The sequence below is a fragment of the Triticum dicoccoides genome, chromosome 6B, assembly GCF_002162155.2.
Source record: "Triticum dicoccoides isolate Atlit2015 ecotype Zavitan chromosome 6B, WEW_v2.0, whole genome shotgun sequence".
Lineage (NCBI taxonomy): Eukaryota > Viridiplantae > Streptophyta > Magnoliopsida > Poales > Poaceae > Triticum > Triticum dicoccoides.
The window spans coordinates 79,794,634-79,804,025 of record NC_041391.1 but is presented as its reverse complement, the minus strand read 5'-3'; positions in this window follow the sequence as shown (position 1 = coordinate 79,804,025).

The window sequence follows — 9,392 nt, the reverse complement described above, 5'->3', positions numbered from 1 at the left end:
AATATATAGAACTAGTTTATTTTTAGTAAATGCTTAGTTGAACTAATTGAATTAATATAACTAGTTTATTTTTTGTAAATATTTAGTTGAACTAGTTGAATTAATATATAGAACTAGTTTATTTTTAGTAAATGTTTAGTTGAACTAGTTGAATTAATATATAGAACTAGTTTATTTTTAGTAAATGCTTAGTTGAACTAATTGAATTAATATAACTAGTTTATTTTTAATAAATGCTTAGTTGAACTAGTTGAATTAATATAACTAGATTATTTTTAGTAAATGCTTAGTTGAATTAATAGAAGTAGTTGAATTAATTGAATTAGTAAGTGTTTAATGTTTCGCCTAATATATGAACATAAGAAATGTCGTCTGACGACGGAAAAAATTTCATTATGTGCGAATACTGTAAAGACTAGCACGGCCAGTGCGACAGAAATTTCCTTGTTGATGGTAGGCGATTCAGCATCAAGCGGGATGAGACTTTCGAATTCGATACAATAAGTCACAACGACAAGTCTGTTTTCGTAATTAAGCATGACTTATATATGCTTCATTTGCCTGACTTATAATTTTTAATTTTCACTATTATACTAGCGCATTCCCTGCCATGCAAGAATATTTTGTCTTGGATAAGATAGGTTTCAAAGATATGGAAACTATGGAGGTAAAGAGAGCTTACCTGAAAACTAAGCATGATGGTTATACTTTCAACGTCAAAGTATACAATGCACACACGTACACCTATTTTGAATGCAAAACTTGGCAAGCACTATGCAAGGCTTATGTATTTGAGCCTGGTATGGTTATCACCTTTGATATTCGTCCGGAAGATGATATTGAAGGTAATAGAGACATATGGGTCGATGTGCAGATGCCTCTAGTTCTATCATTATGTGAGTTCTTCTCAACTGTATTTTTGTCTTTGATATTGCTTATTCAAAAATAACTGATAACTAATTTCTATTGACAACTTATCTCCATTCAACCAAACATATCCGGCGCTTGGTAGACAGGACCTACTACTATCCCGGAGCTGAACTAAACTGCGAGGAGATAAGTCATTATGTTTCATGGCTTGAGGATCTTCATACTGTCAAGACAAATTTTCTTCCTGCACTTAGAAATGTTAGTACTCAAAACGTGCGACCAATAGTGATGGTATTGAACTACCGTCACATCTATTTAGGAATGATGGTAAGATATTTACTATTTGTCCTCAGTGCATATTTTGCATACATAATTTTTTTGCTAAACTTTCATTCCTAAGTATATTAATTAAGTACTATACGATGTTCTTCAACAGGGACTCCCGATGACAGTTGTGCCTCAGGGGATCGAGACTAAAGATCAGATGTCAATTGTTAGCTTACGGCCAAGATATCCTGCATTGCACATGAATGCATTCAGCATTTCTAGAAGCGATGAATGCTTAATAGTGAAAGATTGGAGGAAAATTGTTAATGATCGCAGAGAAGTACTAGGGGGCAGCAGTGAGAAGCGCAGCCCACGATTAGGAGACAGGTTCATCGGCATGCTCCAGTATGATCAATCAGGAGAGCTATACATGTTTTATGCTATTTTACCAGAGAGAGAGTAGCTAGCAGGAGTGATTTAGCTAGTTTCATGTTGCTCTTAATTAGTACTTGTCCTTTCATGTTCGTGTTCTTCGTTCTGAACTTAAGTGATTTGCTTTTGTGGTGTTATATATGAACGCTTATAATATCATGACAATCATGTTGAACTCGATGATATTTTTGCTTCTGGTACAAGTGAATGTTTTTTCTTTAAGCTAGTAGCTAGTGCTGGTGGTGATCAGCTAGTTAATTATTATATCATTTAATGAAAGAAACCGCAGATCACTGTAGTTGATCAAGTATAATATATATGGATATGGCATATACTTGATCACTTTGCTAGCTAGCTAGCTAGCTAGAGATATATCCATCTAGTCGAAACTAATCCGCGATACTTTCACCTAATGATTTAACAACTCATTATAATGTAAAACAATCACTAAATTAAATTGAGAACACAAAATTAAAGAATTTTTTTAAAAAAAACACCCAAACATTTAGTACCGGTTGGTGTTACCAACTGGTACTAATGCCCTACACGCAAACGGGCCTGGCTCGTGCCACGTGGTGGCACTTTAGCGCTGGTTCGTGACGAACCGGTACTAAAGGGAGGGGACCTTTAGTCCCCACTCTTTAGTGCCAGTTGGCGGCACTAAAGGCCGGTTCTGTACTAGTAATGTTTTGACACTAGTGTTAAAAAACTAGGTGATACCCTGCGCGTTGCTGCGAGATCTCTTTGCTGGAAGTAAAGTAGTGTAAAGATTTGAATAAAACCCTAAAAATGTGCTAAAAATTCTAAAATCAACAATGTAATAGCAAAGAGAGTAGGTTCACAGTTGGTAGGAGGTTGGGTCTTGTGGATGTGTGGATAGAGTATAGATATCAACATGTTAGCCCACTGGATTACCAATGCTTGCATACCAAGAGATTACATCTATTATCTAAGAGTGATAATATGATTTACGTGAATTGCACTAAAAAAGTGTATCATAACCTAGAAGCATGGCATGGTGCCTCGAGACTAAGAAAGATACGTTCAACTTTTCCTCTCTTTGAATAAAGAGAGTAGACTTCCAATTCACATTGATTAAGAAGAACAACCAATCTCGTATCATATCATAGCCTTTGAAAGTACATACTCAAGCCAACAATGAACTTTATCTAAATCGATCAACAAAATATGCACTAATGAATGGCGACTAAAATAGTAGTCAAGAAATAAACATGCTCACACACACACACACAGATAACCTCTATCGAAATAAAATATTAATAGGGTGAGAGACTGTAAACTTCTGAAGATATTTGACAAAACAGCAAAGAAAATAACATATATAGGATGTCGGCATACGTCAATTGTTTCCCATCTAGTACAGTGGTTCTTCATTTTTCCAGGGGAAAGTGTAGTAGGTTTTGGAATGGAGAACGTTAGATGAACCATTGGTTGAGAACATAATTCCTGTAATATATTTCACAAAACCGACAAAGATATCTCATCAATCGGATAACATCAATTCTTGTCTAATCTGCAAAGGGATACCTGGGATTATTTTAGAATGGCTCAACATTGTTACTATTTGCAGGTAGATGCACCAAATATTCGCTGGGTCACAAATCATGATATAGTGAAATACATATTGTTGATAAAAAACATGCTTTCATAAGGTTGCTCCATCTAGCGCCATAGAGCATAATATGCTCTCTTAAAACATGTAGAAAACACACCTCATACTATCATCAACATTATCTGCAACTGACGCTTGTGTGTAAACAACTACATGTACCATAAACATTCATATGATCGAACAATTAGGAAACCAGTATCATGCCCAAGCCACACTACAACCATAGACAAATACGCAGAGAAAATGTGGAGAACAAACATGGTAATTTAGTTTGAATGGATCTATAACAATCCCTTCCCTGCAAACAACACAGGAAGAGCATACAATTCCACGCAAGTCTAGTTACCTCAACAACAAATCAAGATGACCTAGAGGACTGGGTCGTGCATCATTCCAAAACCCCTTATCATTCACCATGCCGTTTGAAGGAAGATGAACATCAACGTGTCTTCAAATTGTTGCTACAATAAAAATCAATCTTCTCCGATGCCGTGGTCAATTAGGCGTGGACGGAAAAAACTGACCACTTCCGCCTAGTAAACCCAAAGACTTCCTAGGCAAACAGAATCTGGTACGTAAACCAATTGAACTGGTAGACAGAAACAATTCTAAAGGAATCCAATGATGATACCTTTTTGTCGAGGATGGCATAGCCATAGCCAACACAGGGCTTCATGGTCAGTCTCCCCGCGTACAACGAGCTTGTTGTGTCCGAGCTCGGCGGCGAGGGGACGTGGCTGAAGCTTCTTCTCGTGACTTGTATAGGGCGAGGTAATGGGAGGTGATAAATGGTGCCGTTTCATTGCATTGATGGCTGCATTTGAGGATGGCCATCTCCTCCTTGTGGTGATTGCGAGCAGAAGAGGAATCGGCGAAGATAACTCGTACTAACAGGTAATAAAGGGTGAGGTACTTAATGGGAGAGGATGAATTAGTGTTGCCGATTCATTGCATTGGTGCCTACACTTTTGGCCGGCAGATCTCGTCAATTGTGGCCGCGGGGAACAGAAGAGAAAGCGATGGAGATAACAGATAACACCTGTAGCGGAGAAGATGAACCTAATTCTCCAAAAAAAGATGAACCTAATTAATGCGGCAAATAGTCGCCAGTTCGCACAGACCTTACCCGATTGGGCCGGCCATTTTGTTTCAAACCGTTAGCGTATGGTCAGGCGCAAAAACTCTGAAAAGAAAATGTGTGCCAGCCAGGATTCGATCCGGAGTGCTGCTGCAGAATACGGAGCATCGCTGCCAGTCGAGCTGACTAACTGGTTGTGAAACATGGGTAGCGGCAAAGTATAAATAACAAACGAGAAGCAGCGTAACTCAACATTACTCAAAGAAATTAAGAAACACATACAATTTATTAAAGGAGAGCGATATTTGGCAACGGGTTGCCCGATAGCAAATCTGCCTCCCGCTTACCAGGCCGACCAGGAAACAGCCTTGATCGCCCTCCCACTGACCAGCATCTCGATCGTCCCTCTTACCAGGCCGGCCAGAAGCCCACTTACCAGGCCGGTCAGAAGCCCAGTTACCAGGCAGACCACCAGCCCACTTACCAGGCCGATCACACGCTCCCCACCACCCGCACGACCCTTCCCACCACCCACCCGCCCCTCCCCCTACCCCTCCTCCAGATCTGGATCAAACAGGAGAATCAACAGAAATTACCAGGCAAACATCTCAAGAAATTACCAGGCAAACGGGAGGATCAAGAGAGCAGACAAACAGAAATTAAGAGGCAAAATCACCAGGCAAACATCTCCAGAGAATCAACAAAAACATCAACTCAAACCTGGTAAGAATCAAGACTCGTCTCTAGATAATTCTGCTTAATAATTACATAGTAAAATTATCATGCACTTTAGCTGACTACTATAATTTGATAAAGAAAAGGGGTGTCTTTTACTATCATGTACTGTAATTGTCCTGTTTAGTGTTCTTCCCAATCAACCCCGCGATTCTTGCCTTCAAACAACTGTGTAAATAGTAAACAGAACAATGAGTTTAAAAATAAGAGTCAACACATGTAAATGTATGCTAACATGAAACGTAAAAACAATGAAGCAGGAGTAGATAAATGGATACTAGTAGAGGAGAAAATGTAGATGCTGCAGGAGGAGGGAGAATGCATGAAGAGGACAGTGCAGCGCGCACACCAAGCAACAATTGTGCAAGCATCACGGAAACAGGTAAAATTACCAGCATTTGTGTTTACATATAGTCATGGAATGAAAAACACAAGGACTTCACTATTGAATTGGGTTTGAAAATTACCAGCATTAGGGGACACATATTACTAGGTTCAATAATATACAAATTTACCAGGGTTATTTTTAGACAGAAAAAGAATACTTTACTATTGAAGTGGGGTTGAAAATTACCAGCATTGGGGCACACATATTACCAGGTTCAAGACTATACAAATTACCAGGGTTATTTTTAGTTAGAAAAGAATACTTCACTATTGAAGTGGGTTTGAAAATTACCATGATGGAGAACTGTTATTTATCGTGAAATATTACACTAATCTACCAGGCCAAAATGCAGGAGCTCGGGCAATGAGCGCAAACAACAACTTGCCCAGTGCTGGAACAAAAGCACATAGTGCTGGAACAAATGCAAGCACAGGAGCTGGGAGCCTTGGAGAGCAGACAATAAGCGAACCAGCAACTCCAGAATCTGCTGGATCGACGCTGATATGGAAGGCAGCAACATGGAGGCATATTCCACACCTAAGCCACCTTTACAAGGGACAAAATTTGACACACTGGAGAGCGCACGTGACCACTACAGCATCTATGCGCGCAGGACTGGCTTTGCAATTAGGCAGCAATTCAAGAAAGAGAGGGTGGATGGAACTATAAGCAAGGTGCTCATAGTTTGTACAAAATATGGCAAACGACGCAAGGACATGGATGAGCTGCAAGATGTGGAAAACCCAGCCAGCATTGTGAAGAAGAGGAAAAAAAGAAAGTTGTTAGGACTGAATCTCAAGCACACATGTACCTAACCCACGATGATGCATGGTGGACTGTTGCCCGTTTCGAGGACAACCACAATCACCCCCTGATCAAAAAAACGTCCCTAACAAAATTCTTATCATCACATCGGTACATTCCGAAGGAGGAGCAGGACTTCTTGAGGGTTCTGCACGGATGCAACATTGAGACTGCGAGGCAGATGCAGCTGATGTCATGGTTCTACGGAAGCGCTCAAGACGTACCTTACACGACACAAGACATTGCTAATCAACGAGCTAAATTCCGCTTAGAGCACCGCCACAAGGACGTTGGGAGCACAATTGCGTACTTCCAAGAGATGAGGGCCAAAGACTCATATTTCTACTGGAGAATCAAACTTGATGATGAGGACAGGGTTGAAAACTTGTTCTGGATAGATGGTGCATCACGCAGGGCATATGCAAAGTATAATGACTGTTTGTCGTTCGACACAACATACATGACAAACATGTACAAGATGCCGTGTGCACCATTCATTGGAATTAATAACCATGGTCAATCCATCCAGTTTGGGTGTGGCTTCATTCGAAACGAACTAAAGGAGAACTTTGTGTGGCTCTTTAACACATTCCTCCATGCAATGGGTGGTGTTGCCCCAAAAAACATCATCACAGACCAGGACTTTGCAATGAGGAGTGCGATCGACGAGGTCTTCTTGAACATTATACACAGAAATTGCCGCTGGCATATAATGAAGAAGGCACAGGAAAAACTTGGAAAGCTTATGGCTGATGATAAACCACTAAACAAAGCATTCAAAGACTGTGTCGACAACAGCTTGACTGGTACATACCTACTCTATTGACCCATTTTAATTACCATTTGTTGACTAAGAGAAGTTACCAGCATATTTGTACTTTAATTACCATTGATTGTGTCTGATGTTATTATTGTCCAATGCAAAAAAAGATATGGGGAATTGTCCCATGAAGTTACCATATGAAAACTAAAAAAAGTTACCAGCATACTTGTACTTTAATTACCATTGATTGTGTCTGATGTTATAATTGTCCCATGCAAAAATAAATAAATATGGGAAATTGGTTCCATGAAGTTACCATATGAAAATTAAGGAAAGTTACCAGCATACTTGCACTTTAATTACCATTGATTGTGTCTGATGTTATAATTGTCTCATGCAAAAAAAAGATATGGGAAATTGGTTCCATGAAATTACCATATGGAAATTAGGGAAAGTTACCAACATACTTCTACTTTAATTACCATTGATTGTGTCTGATGTTATAATTATCTCATGTTTTGTGTGTCACAGAGGAAGAGTTTGAAAACAAATGGTGGGCAATGATGGATGTATATGGCCAGACCGACAACGAACATTTTCACTGGCTGTAGGAAAACAGGAAATGTTGGGCCCCGGTGTACTACATGAAGCATTTTTTTCCGTTCTTGCAGACAACTGCAAGGAGCGAGGGATTCAATGCTGTGCTCAAGAAGTACGTGAACCCCAACAACTCATTGATTGAATTCGCAACACAATACACTGCAATACAGGAGAAAGTAATGGTGGCTGTGGCGAAAGAGCAAGTGGACACAATTTACAAAGAGGCAGACATGTATTCATTGAACCCAATCGAGTTGCAGATGCGAGGGATATACACACAAAATCTGTTCTCCAAGTTCCAGGTAGAGATGAAGCTAAAGACTGCTTACGGATGCGACACTTTGCAAGATGGAACATTCAGGATGTGGTCGCTCCGAGGCATACTACCAAAATATGGGGATAGGGACTACCATGTGCAAGCAAACAAGGATGAAGGGGTATACTCATGCACTTGCTGCAAGTTTGATCGCGATGAGCTGTTGTGCGCACACATACTACGAGTATTGGAACAGATTGGAGTCTACGAGATACCAAGGAGGTATATCCTAGATAGGTGGACATGGGACCCAGAGGAGGATCTTGTTGAGCCTGATTACCAACAGCCAACAGTTAAGAAGGGTATGACAGAGGAAGGAAAAAATATCATGAGATATACATCTATTCTGAATGATTTCAAGGAACAAGCAAAAGACGCTTGCACTACTGATGAAGGGATGGCATTGGCAAGGAAACACGTTGATGCTTTCAGAGATGACATGGATGCGCTAAAAAAGAGGCAGCTAAAGAAAGCAAGAAAGGAAAAAGATGAGGGAAAGGAAGCACAAATGATTTCTTCACCACCATGGACTAGGGCCACTGAAGGGGTCCCAGTAGCGCACCAAGGAAGCATTCCTGTCATGCATGTGTCTGGCAATATTTTTCAGTTCCAGGGCTCACATACAGAGGGATCCCAATCATCAAACACAAGAGTGATACTAGACCCACCAAAGTCTACTACGAAAGGGCGTCCAAAAGAGAAAAGATTTCAGCACCCATTTGACATTGCAAAACCAAAAAAAGAGAGGAAATGTAGAGTATGCGGGTCAACAAAACATGATAAACGCAAATGTACCTCACCCATCCCGCACTGAGAAACTTGAAGTGCAAAAACTTAGATGGGCATTGAAGTGCAAGTTATCGATTTTACTTATCAATTTTACCCATTTTATTGTGTAAACGATGTCGTGACGCCATGTAATGAAAAGTTATCAGCACTGAAAACAGGAAAGTTATCATCCAAAATGTAATGGGGATTTTCAGAAAAGAGAATGAGATTAGTTATCGTTCTTTGTCTGTGAGCAAAATGTTACGACGCCGTGAAAAAGAAAGTTATCAGAACCTGATAAAGGATGTTATCAGCTCTGACTAACATAAGTTATCACCAAAATTGTATAGAAAAAAATATAGTAATCAGCCCAAAAAATGTATAAAACTATCATCGTTACATAAATTCAAACTTATATTGGTGCAAATTCCTCACCTCAATTACTCCTTGTTGAACAAGTGATAGCGCCATTGCGTGCATTTGTTAAGAGGATGGTCCAACCACATGCTTGTCAATATTTTCCTCAGCGCCGGGATCTGCTCCTGAGTTATTGCCGGGATATTTTTACCATCCCAGAACTCCAAGATCTTGAACGCGAAGAAACCGCAATCAGTACTGTAAGGAAAAAACAAAAAAATGTGTTAAAAGCAAACTAAGATATGCAAAAAGGTGAACGAACTTTAAAAATGCTACACTACTAAGTTACCAGGTATTTAGATGGGAAAAGATGATGGAGTA